The following is an 11,617-nucleotide window of genomic DNA, read 5'->3' on the forward strand; positions in this document are numbered from 1 at the left end:
GTAAAATATGAACATCTGGCTTCAAAATCACTTTTAGTTCCAGATTTTGTGAAAGTCAACCAACATTATTGTAAATATTTGTGTTTTGTCATGTAATTTTGCCTTCATTTTGTCTGTTATAATAATGAAGACAGTAATACCATAATAGTCAGCTGTACCTTTCAGATTTACATAGCTATTGTATATGTACATAAACTGTGCCTTTTAAAGCATTTCATTAAAACTCATCAAAATGTTTAAAACAGAGTGAATATGGACTATTATTGTGTGTATTTGTGTATGTGTGTGTGTGTGTTTTTCAGTGTGTTTGTGTCTGGACATGTAGAGGAAGCGTGTCGACTAGAACCACCTGAGATACACTGACACACACACACACATACACACTGAAAAGCCACAGAGAGAGCGGACTCAGTAGCAACTTCCACCAGACCAGAGCGGCGTCCGACTACTAGGGTGTAGTGCAATTCCTATGGCTTCCACAGGGTGTCAGCAGTACATGTTCAAGGTTTCAGCTTGTAACTTCCAAAACGAATAAGAAATATCAGTTTTAGTACAGGGACACAGTCTTGGAAATTCGTGTTTGGGCGCCATGAAGACAAGACGCACCTGCTAAAATCGGTTTCCTATTGAACATTCTTCTTTCCGTAAGAAATATTATAGTTTGATTACATTTTAGGGTGTCTGAGGAGTATATTGAAACGTATTTTGACTTGTTGAAACAAAGTTTAGGGGTACATTTTCGGATTCCTTTCTCTGCATGTTGAACGGGTGTATTACTCAAATCGATGGCGCCAACTAAAGAGACTTTTTGGGATATAAAGAAGGACTTTATCTAACAAAACAACACTACATGTTATAGCTGGGACCCTTTGGATGACAAATCAGAGGAAGATTTTCAACAAGTAAGTGAATATTTAATCACTATTTGTGAATTTATGAAACCTGTACCGGTAGAAAAATATTTTGATGTTGGGCGCTGTCCTCAAACAATCGCATGGCATGCTTTCGTTGTAATAGCGACTGTAAATTGGACGGTGCAGTTAGATTAACAGGAATTTAAGCTTTCAACCGATATAAATCACTTGTATGTACCTAAATGTTCAATATCATGATTATTTATTTAAATTGCGCGCCCTCCAGTTTCATCGGAAGTTGTCCCCTAGCCCTATTTACATTAAATCGTCCCTAAGCTTTACAGGAATGTGGTTCTGAATATGGACCACAACACCGCCTCCTTTGGCATTTCTGTCTTTTCGGTAGATGTTATAACCATGTATTGCTACCACTGTATCATCAAATGTATTATCTAAGTGAGTTTCAGAGATAGTCAGAATATGAATGTCCTCTGTTACAAGCAAGTTATTGACCTATTGGACCTTGTTTCTTAGGCTACATATGTTAATATTGGGTATTGTTAGCACTTTTCTGGGTTGCTTGATTGTTTTTAATGCTTTACAGCATTCAACAACAACAACCATGCGTGATAGACAACATACTTAGAGTGGGGTGTAGTGAAGGTACTGTAACAGGAGTAGTGGAGGGTGTAGTGAAGGTACTGTAACAGGAGTAGTGGAGGGTGTAGTGAAGGTACTGTAACAGGAGTAGTGTAGTGTGTAGTGAAGGTACTGTGACAGGAGTAGTGTAGGGTGTAGTGAAGGTACTGTAACAGGAGTAGTGTAGGGTGTAGTGAAGGTACTGTAACAGGAGTAGTGTATGGTGTAGTGAAGGTAATGTAACAGGAGTAGTGGAGGGTGTAGTGAAGGTACTGTAACAGGAGTAGTGGAGGGTGTAGTGAAGGTACTGTAACAGGAGTACTGTAGGGTGTAGTGAAGGTACTGTAACAGGAGTAGTGTAGGGTGTAGTGAAGATACTGTAACAGGAGTACTGTAGGGTGTAGTGAAGGTACTGTAACAGGAGTAGTTAAGGGTGTAGTGAAGGTACTGTAACAGGAGTAGTGAAGGACCTGTGACAGGAGTAGTGTAGGGTGTAGTGAAGGTACTTTAACAGGAGTAGTGTAGGGTGTAGTGAAGGTACTGTAAGAAGAGTAGTGTAGGGTGTAGTGAAGGTACTGTAACAGAAGTAGTGTAGTGTGTAGTGAAGATACTGTAACAGGAGTAGTGTAGTGTGTAGTGAAGGTACTGTAACAGGAGTAGTGGAGTGTGTAGTGAAGATACTGTAACAGGAGTAGTGTAGTGTGTAGTGAAGGTACTGTAACAGGAGTAGTGGAGGGTGTAGTGAAGATACTGTAACATGAGTACTGTAGGGTGTAGTGAAGGTACTGTAACAGGAGTAGTTAAGGGTGTAGTGAAGGTACTGTAACAGGAGTAGTGAAGGACCTGTGACAGGAGTAGTGTAGGGTGTAGTGAAGGTACTGTAACAGGAGTAGTGTAGGGTGTAGTGAAGGTACTGTAACAGGAGTACTGTAGGGTGTAGTGAAGGTACTGTAACAGGAGTAGTGTAGGGTGTAGTGAAGGTACTGTAACAGGAGTAGTGTAGGGTGTAGTGAGGGTACTGTGACAGGAGTAGTGTAGGGTGTAGTGAAGGTACTGTAACAGGAGTAGTGTAGGGTGTAGTGAAGGTACTGTAACAGGAGTAGTGTATGGTGTAGTGAAGGTACTGTAACAGGAGTAGTGGAGGGTGTAGTGAAGGTACTGTAACAGGAGTAGTGGAGGGTGTAGTGAAGGTACTGTAACAGGAGTACTGTAGGGTGTAGTGAAGGTACTGTAACAGGAGTAGTGTAGGGTGTAGTGAAGGTACTGTAACAGGAGTACTGTAGGGTGTAGTGAAGATACTGTAACAGGAGTACTGTAGGGTGTAGTGAAGGTACTGTAACAGGAGTAGTTAAGGGTGTAGTGAAGGTACTGTAACAGGAGTAGTGAAGGACCTGTGACAGGAGTAGTGTAGGGTGTAGTGAAGGTACTGTAACAGGAGTAGTGTAGGGTGTAGTGAAGGTACTTGTAAGACGAGTAGTGTAGGGTGTAGTGAAGGTACTGTAACAGGAGTAGTTAAGGGTGTAGTGAAGGTACTGTAACAGGAGTAGTGAAGGACCTGTGACAGGAGTAGTGTAGGGTGTAGTGAAGGTACTGTAACAGGAGTACTGTAGGGTGTAGTGAAGATACTGTAACAGGAGTACTGTAGGGTGTAGTGAAGGTACTGTAACAGGAGTAGTTAAGGGTGTAGTGAAGGTACTGTAACAGGAGTAGTGAAGGACCTGTGACAGGAGTAGTGTAGGGTGTAGTGAAGGTACTGTAACAGGAGTAGTGTAGGGTGTAGTGAAGGTACTTGTAAGACGAGTAGTGTAGGGTGTAGTGAAGGTACTGTAACAGGAGTAGTTAAGGGTGTAGTGAAGGTACTGTAACAGGAGTAGTGAAGGACCTGTGACAGGAGTAGTGTAGGGTGTAGTGAAGGTACTGTAAGAAGAGTCGTGTAGGGTGTAGTGAAGGTACTGTAACAGAAGTAGTGTAGTGTGTAATGAAGGTACTGTAACAGGAGTAGTGTAGTGTGTAGTGAAGGTACTGTAACAGGAGTAGTGTAGGGTGTAGTGAAAGTAATGTAACAGGAGTAGTGTAGGGTGTAGTGAACGTACTGTACCAGGAGTAGTGTAGGGTTTAGTGAAGGTGCTGTAACAGTAGTAGTGTAGGGTGTAGTGAAGGTACTGTAACAGGAGTAGTGTAGGGTGTAGTGAAGGTACTGTAACAAGAGTAATGTAGGGTGTAGTGAAGGTACTGTAACAGGAGTAGTGTAGGGTGTAGTGAAGGTACTGTAACAGTAGTAGTGTAGTGTGTAGTGAAGGTACTGTAACAGGAGTAGTGTAGGGTTTAGTGAAGGTACTGCAACAGGATTAGTGTAGGGTGTAGTGAAGGTACTGTAACAAGAGTAGTGTAGGGTGTAGTGAAGGTACTGTAACAGAAGTAGTGTAGTGTGTAGTGAAGGTACTGTAACAGGAGTAGTGTATTGTGTAGTGAAGGTACTGTAACAAGAGTAGTGTAGGGTGTAGTGAAGGTACTGTAACAGGAGTAGTGTAGGGTGTAGTGAAGGTACTGTAACAGGAGTAGTGTAGGGTGTAGTGAAGGTACTGTTACAGGAGTAGTGTAGGGTGTAGTGAAGGTACTGTGACAGGAGAAAAGAAGTGTGTAGTGAAGGTACTGTGACAGGAGTAGTGTAGGGTGTAGTGAAGGTACTGTAACAGGAGTAGTGTAGGGTGTAGTGAAGGTACTGTAACAGGAGTAGTGTAGGGTGTAGTGAAGGTACTGTAACAGTAGTAGTGTAGTGTGTAGTGAAGGTACTGTAACAGGAGTAGTGTAGGGTGTAGTGAAGGTACTGCAACAGGATTAGTGTAGGGTGTAGTGAAGGTACTGTAACAAGAGTAGTGTAGGGTGTAGTGAAGGTACTGTAACAGAAGTAGTGTAGTGTGTAGTGAAGGTACTGTAACAGGAGTAGTGTATTGTGTAGTGAAGGTACTGTAACAAGAGTAGTGTAGGGTGTAGTGAAGGTACTGTAACAGGAGTAGTGTAGGGTGTAGTGAAGGTACTGTAACAGGAGTAGTGTAGGGTGTAGTGAAGGTACTGTTACAGGAGTAGTGTAGGGTGTAGTGAAGGTACTGTGACAGGAGAAAAGAAGTGTGTAGTGAAGGTACTGTGACAGGAGTAGTGTAGGGTGTAGTGAAGGTACTGTAACAGGAGTAGTGTAGGGTGTAGTGAAAGTACTGTAACAGGAGTAGTGAACGGTGTAGTGACATACTGTGACAGGAGTAGTGTAGGGTGTAGTGAAGGTACTGTAACAGGAGTAGTTAAGGGTGTAGTGAAGGTACTGTAACAGGAGTAGTGTAGGGTGTAGTGAAGGTACTGTAACAGGAGTACTGTAGGGTGTAGTGAAGGTACTGTAACAGGAGTAGTGAAGGACCTGTGACAGGAGTAGTGTAGGGTGTAGTGAAGGTACTGTAACAGGAGTAGTGTAGGGTGTAGTGAAGGTACTTGTAAGACGAGTAGTGTAGGGTGTAGTGAAGGTACTGTAACAGGAGTAGTTAAGGGTGTAGTGAAGGTACTGTAACAGGAGTAGTGAAGGACCTGTGACAGGAGTAGTGTAGGGTGTAGTGAAGGTACTGTAAGAAGAGTCGTGTAGGGTGTAGTGAAGGTACTGTAACAGAAGTAGTGTAGTGTGTAATGGAGGTACTGTAACAGGAGTAGTGTAGTGTGTAGTGAAGGTACTGTAACAGGAGTAGTGTAGGGTTTAGTGAAGGTGCTGTAACAGTAGTAGTGTAGGGTGTAGTGAAGGTACTGTAACAAGAGTAATGTAGGGTGTAGTGAAGGTACTGTAACAGGAGTAGTGTAGGGTGTAGTGAAGGTACTGTAACAGTAGTAGTGTAGTGTGTAGTGAAGGTACTGTAACAGGAGTAGTGTAGGGTGTAGTGAAGGTACTGCAACAGGATTAGTGTAGGGTGTAGTGAAGGTACTGTAACAAGAGTAGTGTAGGGTGTAGTGAAGGTACTGTAACAGAAGTAGTGTAGTGTGTAGTGAAGGTACTGTAACAGGAGTAGTGTATTGTGTAGTGAAGGTACTGTAACAAGAGTAGTGTAGGGTGTAGTGAAGGTACTGTAACAGGAGTAGTGTAGGGTGTAGTGAAGGTACTGTAACAGGAGTAGTGTAGGGTGTAGTGAAGGTACTGTTACAGGAGTAGTGTAGGGTTTAGTGAAGGTACTGTGACAGGAGAAGTGAAGTGTGTAGTGAAGGTACTGTGACAGGAGTAGTGTAGGGTGTAGTGAAGGTACTGTAACAGGAGTAGTGTAGGGTGTAGTGAAAGTACTGTAACAGGAGTAGTGAACGGTGTAGTGAAACACTGTGACAGGAGTAGTGTAGGGTGTAGTGAAGGTACTGTAACAGGAGTAGTTAAGGGTGTAGTGAAGGTACTGTAACAGGAGTAGTGTAGGGTGTAGTGAAGGTACTGTAACAGGAGTACTGTAGGGTGTAGTGAAGGTACTGTAACAGGAGAAGTTAAGGGTGTAGTGAAGGTACTGTAACAGTAGTAGTGTAGTTTGTAGTGAAGGTACTGTAACAGGAGTAGTGTAGGGTGTAGTGAAGGTACTGTAACAGGAGTACTGTAGGGTGTAGTGAAGGTACTGTAACAGGAGTAGTGTATGGTGTAGTGAAGGTAATGTAACAGGAGTAGTGGAGGGTGTAGTGAAGGTACTGTAACAGGAGTAGTGGAGGGTGTAGTGAAGGTACTGTAACAGGAGTACTGTAGGGTGTAGTGAAGGTACTGTAACAGGAGTAGTGTAGGGTGTAGTGAAGATACTGTAACAGGAGTACTGTAGGGTGTAGTGAAGGTACTGTAACAGGAGTAGTTAAGGGTGTAGTGAAGGTACTGTAACAGGAGTAGTGAAGGACCTGTGACAGGAGTATTGTAGGGTGTAGTGAAGGTACTTTAACAGGAGTAGTGTAGGGTGTAGTGAAGGTACTGTAAGAAGAGTAGTGTAGGGTGTAGTGAAGGTACTGTAACAGAAGTAGTGTAGTGTGTAGTGAAGATACTGTAACAGGAGTAGTGTAGTGTGTAGTGAAGGTACTGTAACAGGAGTAGTGGAGTGTGTAGTGAAGATACTGTAACAGGAGTAGTGTAGTGTGTAGTGAAGGTACTGTAACAGGAGTAGTGGAGGGTGTAGTGAAGATACTGTAACATGAGTACTGTAGGGTGTAGTGAAGGTACTGTAACAGGAGTAGTTAAGGGTGTAGTGAAGGTACTGTAACAGGAGTAGTGAAGGACCTGTGACAGGAGTAGTGTAGGGTGTAGTGAAGGTACTGTAACAGGAGTAGTGTAGGGTGTAGTGAAGGTACTGTAACAGGAGTACTGTAGGGTGTAGTGAAGGTACTGTAACAGGAGTAGTGTAGGGTGTAGTGAAGGTACTGTAACAGGAGTAGTGTAGGGTGTAGTGAGGGTACTGTGACAGGAGTAGTGTAGGGTGTAGTGAAGGTACTGTAACAGGAGTAGTGTAGGGTGTAGTGAAGGTACTGTAACAGGAGTAGTGTATGGTGTAGTGAAGGTACTGTAACAGGAGTAGTGGAGGGTGTAGTGAAGGTACTGTAACAGGAGTAGTGGAGGGTGTAGTGAAGGTACTGTAACAGGAGTACTGTAGGGTGTAGTGAAGGTACTGTAACAGGAGTAGTGTAGGGTGTAGTGAAGGTACTGTAACAGGAGTACTGTAGGGTGTAGTGAAGATACTGTAACAGGAGTACTGTAGGGTGTAGTGAAGGTACTGTAACAGGAGTAGTTAAGGGTGTAGTGAAGGTACTGTAACAGGAGTAGTGAAGGACCTGTGACAGGAGTAGTGTAGGGTGTAGTGAAGGTACTGTAACAGGAGTAGTGTAGGGTGTAGTGAAGGTACTTGTAAGACGAGTAGTGTAGGGTGTAGTGAAGGTACTGTAACAGGAGTAGTTAAGGGTGTAGTGAAGGTACTGTAACAGGAGAAGTGAAGGACCTGTGACAGGAGTAGTGTAGGGTGTAGTGAAGGTACTGTAAGAAGAGTCGTGTAGGGTGTAGTGAAGGTACTGTAACAGAAGTAGTGTAGTGTGTAATGAAGGTACTGTAACAGGAGTAGTGTAGTGTGTAGTGAAGGTACTGTAACAGGAGTAGTGTAGGGTGTAGTGAAGGTAATGTAACAGGAGTAGTGTAGGGTGTAGTGAACGTACTGTACCAGGAGTAGTGTAGGGTTTAGTGAAGGTGCTGTAACAGTAGTAGTGTAGGGTGTAGTGAAGGTACTGTAACAGGAGTAGTGTAGGGTGTAGTGAAGGTACTGTAACAAGAGTAATGTAGGGTGTAGTGAAGGTACTGTAACAGGAGTAGTGTAGGGTGTAGTGAAGGTACTGTAACAGTAGTAGTGTAGTGTGTAGTGAAGGTACTGTAACAGGAGTAGTGTAGGGTGTAGTGAAGGTACTGCAACAGGATTAGTGTAGGGTGTAGTGAAGGTACTGTAACAAGAGTAGTGTAGGGTGTAGTGAAGGTACTGTAACAGAAGTAGTGTAGTGTGTAGTGAAGGTACTGTAACAGGAGTAGTGTATTGTGTAGTGAAGGTACTGTAACAAGAGTAGTGTAGGGTGTAGTGAAGGTACTGTAACAGGAGTAGTGTAGGGTGTAGTGAAGGTACTGTAACAGGAGTAGTGTAGGGTGTAGTGAAGGTACTGTTACAGGAGTAGTGTAGGGTGTAGTGAAGGTACTGTGACAGGAGAAAAGAAGTGTGTAGTGAAGGTACTGTGACAGGAGTAGTGTAGGGTGTAGTGAAGGTACTGTAACAGGAGTAGTGTAGGGTGTAGTGAAGGTACTGTAACAGGAGTAGTGTAGGGTGTAGTGAAGGTACTGTAACAGTAGTAGTGTAGTGTGTAGTGAAGGTACTGTAACAGGAGTAGTGTAGGGTGTAGTGAAGGTACTGCAACAGGATTAGTGTAGGGTGTAGTGAAGGTACTGTAACAAGAGTAGTGTAGGGTGTAGTGAAGGTACTGTAACAGAAGTAGTGTAGTGTGTAGTGAAGGTACTGTAACAGGAGTAGTGTATTGTGTAGTGAAGGTACTGTAACAAGAGTAGTGTAGGGTGTAGTGAAGGTACTGTAACAGGAGTAGTGTAGGGTGTAGTGAAGGTACTGTAACAGGAGTAGTGTAGGGTGTAGTGAAGGTACTGTTACAGGAGTAGTGTAGGGTGTAGTGAAGGTACTGTGACAGGAGAAAAGAAGTGTGTAGTGAAGGTACTGTGACAGGAGTAGTGTAGGGTGTAGTGAAGGTACTGTAACAGGAGTAGTGTAGGGTGTAGTGAAAGTAAAGTAACAGGAGTAGTGAACGGTGTAGTGACATACTGTGACAGGAGTAGTGTAGGGTGTAGTGAAGGTACTGTAACAGGAGTAGTTAAGGGTGTAGTGAAGGTACTGTAACAGGAGTAGTGTAGGGTGTAGTGAAGGTACTGTAACAGGAGTACTGTAGGGTGTAGTGAAGGTACTGTAACAGGAGAAGTTAAGGGTGTAGTGAAGGTACTGTAACAGGAGTAGTGTAGGGTGTATTGAACGTACTGTAACAGGAGTAGTGTAGGGTGTAGTGAAGGTACTGTAACATGAGTAGTGTAGGGTTTAGTGAAGGTATTTTAATAGGAGTAGTATAGGGTGTAGGGAAGGTACTGTAACAGGAGTAGTGTAGGGTGTAGTGAAGGTACTGTAACCGGAGTAGTGTAGGGTGTAGTGAAGGTTCTGTAACAGGAGTAGTGTAGTGAAGGTACTGTAACAGGAGCAGTTTAGGGTGTAGTGAAGGTACTGTAACAGGAGTAGTGTAGGGTGTAGTGAAGGTACTGTAACAGGAGTAGTGTAGGGTGCAGTGAAGGTACTGTAACAGGAGTAGTGTAGGGTGTAGTGAAGGTACTGTAACAGGAGTAGTGTAGGGTGTAGTGAAGGTACTGTAACAGGAGTAGTGTAGGGTGTAGTGAAGGTACTGTGACAGGAGTAGTGTAGGGTGTAGTGAAGGTACTGTAACAGGTGCAGTGAAGGTCCTGTGACAGGAGTAGTGTATGGTGTAGTGAAGGTACTGTAATAGGAGTAGTGTAGGGTGTAGTGAAGGTACTGTAACAGGAGTAGTGTAGGGTGCAGTGAAGGTACTGTAACAGGAGTAGTGTAGGGTGTAGTGAAGGTACTGTAACAGGAGTAGTGTAGGGTGTAGTGAAGGTACTGTAACAGGAGTAGTGTAGGGTGTAGTGAAGGTACTGTGACAGGAGTAGTGTAGGGTGTAGTGAAGGTACTGTGACAGGAGTAGTGTAGAGAATGTTCTGTAACAGGAGTAGTGTAGGGTGTAGTGACGGTACTGTAACAGGAGTAGTGTAGGGTGTAGTGAAGGTCCTATAACAGGAGCAGTGTAGGGTGTAGTGAAGGTACTGTAACAGGAGTAGTGTAGGGTGTAGTGAAGGTACTGTAACAGGAGTAGTGTAGGGTGTAGTGACGGTCCTATAACAGGAGCAGAGTAGGGTGTAGGGAAGGTACTGTAACAGTAGTAGTGTAGGGTGTAGTGAAGGTACTGTAACAGGAGTAGTGTAGGGTGTAGTGAAGGTACTATAACATAAGTAGTGTAGGGTGTAGTGAAGGTACTGTAACAGGAGTAGTTAAGGGTGTAGTGAAGGTACTGTAACAGGAGTAGTGTAGGGTGTAGTGAAGGTCCTATAACAGGAGTAGTGAAGGTACTATAACATAAGTAGTGTAGGGTGTAGTGAAGGTACTGTAACAGGAGTAGTTAAGGGTGTAGTGAAGGTACTGTAACAGGAGTAGTTAAGGGTGTAGTGAAGGTACTGTAACAGGAGTAGTGAAGGTCCTGTGACAGGAGTAGTGTAGGTACTGTAACGGGAGTAGTGTAGGGTTTAGTGAAGGTACTGTAACAGGAGTAGTGTAGGGTGTAGTGACGGTACTGTAACAGGAGTAGTGTAGGGTGTAGTGAAGGTACAGTAACAGGAGTAGTGTAGGGTGTAGTGAAGGTACTGTAACAGGAGTAGTGTAGGGTGTAGTGAAGGTTCTGTAACAGGTGTAGTGTAGGGTGTAGTGAAGGTACTATAACAGAAGTAGCGTAGGGTGTAGTGAAGGTACTGTAACAGGAGTAGTGTAGGGTGTAGTGAAGGTACTGTAACATGAGTCGTGTAGGGTGTAGTGAATGTACTGTGACAGGAGTAGTGTAGTGAAGGTACTGTAACAGGAGCAGTCTAGGGTGTAGTGAAGGTTGGGTAACAGGAGTAGTGCAGGGTGTAGTGAAGGTACTGTAACAGGAGAAGTGTAGGGTGTAGTGAAGATACTATAACAGGAGTAGTGTAGGGTGTAGTGCATGTACTGTAACAGGAGTAGTGTAGGGTGTAGTGAAGGTACTGTAACAGGAGTAGTGTAGGGTGTAGTGAAGGTACTGTAACAGGAGTAGTGTAGGGTGTAGTGAAGGTACTGTAACAGTAGTAGTGTAGGGTGTAGTGAAGGTACTGTGCCAGGAGTAGTGTAGCGTGTAGTGAAGGTACTGTAACAGGAGTAGTGTAGGGTGTAGTGAAGGTACTGTAACAGGAGTAGTGTAGTGTGTAGTGAAGGTACTGTAACAGGAGTAGTGTAGGGTGTAGTGAAGGTACTGTAACAGGAGTAGTGTAGGGTGTAGTGAAGGTACTATAACAGAAGTAGCGTAGGGTGTAGTGAAGGTACTGTAACAGGAGTAGTGTAGGGTGTAGTGAAGGTACTGTAACATGAGTCGTGTAGGGTGTAGTGAATGTACTGTGACAGGAGTAGTGTAGTGAAGGTACTGTAACAGGAGCAGTCTAGGGTGTAGTGAAGGTTGGGTAACAGGAGTAGTGCAGGGTGTAGTGAAGGTACTGTAACAGGAGAAGTGTAGGGTGTAGTGAAGATACTATAACAGGAGTAGTGTAGGGTGTAGTGCATGTACTGTAACAGGAGTAGTGTAGGGTGTAGTGAAGGTACTGTAACAGGAGTAGTGTAGGGTGTAGTGAAGGTACTGTAACAGGAGTAGTGTAGGGTGTAGTGAAGGTACTGTAACAGTAGTAGTGTAGGGTGTAGTGAAGGTACTGTGCCAGGAGTAGTGTAGCGTGTAGTGAAGGTACTGTAACAGGAGTAGTGTAGGGTGTA

This window comes from Salvelinus namaycush, chromosome 39 (assembly GCF_016432855.1).
Source record: "Salvelinus namaycush isolate Seneca chromosome 39, SaNama_1.0, whole genome shotgun sequence".
NCBI lineage: Eukaryota > Metazoa > Chordata > Actinopteri > Salmoniformes > Salmonidae > Salvelinus > Salvelinus namaycush.